General features: G+C 38.2%; 1 non-coding gene across 1 annotated transcript; it reads right to left on the bottom strand.

Annotated features, from left to right (window-relative positions):
• Positions 1-1148: 1148 nt before the first annotated feature.
• LOC111730200 lies at positions 1149-1295 on the bottom strand. Its single transcript, XR_002776597.1, has one exon. It is a non-coding gene; the product is annotated as a small nucleolar RNA SNORA57 (small nucleolar RNA).
• Positions 1296-2273: the final 978 nt, after the last annotated feature.

Here is a 2273-nt window from a genome sequence, read left to right as displayed (position 1 = left end):
TTCCTCTTACTCCTAATGTGTAACCCTTCAGAGCCCTAACCCAAAGTGTGTGGGATTTATCAGTACCTCCCTGTACTACCTGGACTCCAGCGTTTGTCTACCTATTCCTGGAATATTGTTGAGAGTACTGCTCACCTCAGCCCCTTAGAAGTCTCTTTCAGTATTAGCAAGTGCCCCAGGGGAAAGTGAGCTTAAATCCTAACCTTGCTTCTCTTGATTTCCCTAGTCATTGAGTCTCCAGTGCCTTAAAGCAAATGCTTGTTTACATTTCGTACAAGATTGTCTAAATTCTGGACTCTGTCATTACTGCAAATTGAAGTCCAGAGCTCTTTTACCATCTAACTATATTACAGTTGAGGAAGAGAAGTGCATGCCCTTGAAAAGCTCACAATATGTTTAGCAATACAAAATGTGTGATATAATTAATTTCATTAATTATACATAGATGGATTCCAGGGTACTATGAAAATTGAATACAAAGCAAAATAGATTTAAACTGTAGGATGAACCCCATTATTAGGTCAATTAATCAGTTCATAAAAATTAGCATTAAAAATAAAATGGCAAATATCAGAAAATATCATATGTATTAAGGTAATTATTATGTGTCAAACATTTTTTCAGATATATATATATACATATGCAAGAGTGTTTTTATTAGGTCATGATATAAAGTGTGCATCGTGTGCTGTGAAAATTAGATCTTGATCTTGTTCTTGGAGTGCGTGTGTTTGTATAACCCATTGTAGAACAAATAGAGACCTGGAGTGTAAAGTAAGCCTACAGAAGACTGGATTTGAAGATGGAAGAAAATAAAGATTGAAATACATAGACTGTAAGTTATACTTTATTATATTTAGCTTAAAAGGTGTAGCACTCAAGAAAGACTACAAGATAACATTAATCAGGGGGTGTTCCATGAGCACAGTTTGGGTTTCCTCTGGTTTCTTCAAAGAAGACATGTTTGACACATGGCTGTTGTCTTTCATTTCATGAGGGAAATTATCCTGTAAGGTTGAAGGAAGTGGTAAATAGGGACTTGTTGAGCTTTTAGTACTACAGTCATGTCACTCTAAAATTACAGAATAATTAATTACTTAAAAATTACTTCTGGCAAATCTGTGTTTTGTTTTGTTTTGTTTTTTGCCCCATGTCCCAGTGCTTGAGGATAGAACTGGAGAACTGGAAGCTGCTGGCACCGAAGACATGACGCCGAGGGTGCTGGAGCCCTTTCCTTCTGCCTCCGTACATTATGGGGATTGGGACACATGCCCATCCCCGCCAACAAGAGGAGGGTGATTTTGGCAAATCTTGTCACTTAGATCTAATATTCAAATTTTTCATTTTCATTTTCTTGCTGTATCACCAGTGCATATTGTGTCATTAGCCTCAAGTTATATAAGAGTGACTAGGTAACACATAGGCACATTTTCCTTATACTATTTTTAATCTGCAATGTCTTAAAAGCATGGTAAACTTGGCTATAGTTCACCTCAGAGGCTAAACCCAGCCTGGACAAAATTATCTACCTTCTGTCCTTGCCATATTCCAGTCAGCATAGCTCAGACTGGAAACGTGCTGATAACGATATTGCACTCTATGGATTGTCCAGGAAGGAAAGGAGATGGGTTATAACACCCCACTCTAGATAAGAAAGGACAGTAGTTCAAACTGTGGGGATCCATGAAGTATAAGACCTGAAACAAGTCCCTGTATGCACAGATTTGAGGACAGTATGGCTCTATCCCAGCCTTCATTAATCTCAAGTCTGAGTTCTGGTAAAGGGATCTTTGTAACAAATATGTTTCATAATAGTCTTAAAATAGCTTTCCTGAGGCATGGAACCATAGATCTACAATAACCCAAAGCTAGATGGGAAAATATGACACAAAATTATCAAAAGAGGTACTAAAAAAATTGGTTGTGTGATAATGAATTTACCATATCGAAGTAGAATTACTGATATGTTGGATTTGACCTGTTGTTATAGACTGAATGTTCGTGTTCCCCCAAAATTCACTTGTCGAACCCCTAACCTCCAAGGAGATGATGTTTGAGGTGCGGTCTTTGGAAGGTAATTAGGTTTAGATGAGGTTTATGAGGGTGGGGCCCCCGTGATGGGATTACTATCTTTATAAGAAGAGGAAGAGATCAGAGTGAGCTCTTTCTCTCCCTCCTTCTCTCTCTCTCTGTCTCTCTCTCTCTCTCTCTCTCTCTCTCTCTCTCTCTCTCTCTCTCTTTCTCTCCCTTGTATAAGGATACAGCAAGATTTT

This window comes from Pteropus vampyrus, unplaced genomic scaffold (assembly GCF_000151845.1).
Source record: "Pteropus vampyrus isolate Shadow unplaced genomic scaffold, Pvam_2.0 Scaffold9, whole genome shotgun sequence".
NCBI lineage: Eukaryota > Metazoa > Chordata > Mammalia > Chiroptera > Pteropodidae > Pteropus > Pteropus vampyrus.
Note: the sequence above shows the minus strand (reverse complement) of the source record. Positions and strands in the feature narration are given on the sequence as shown.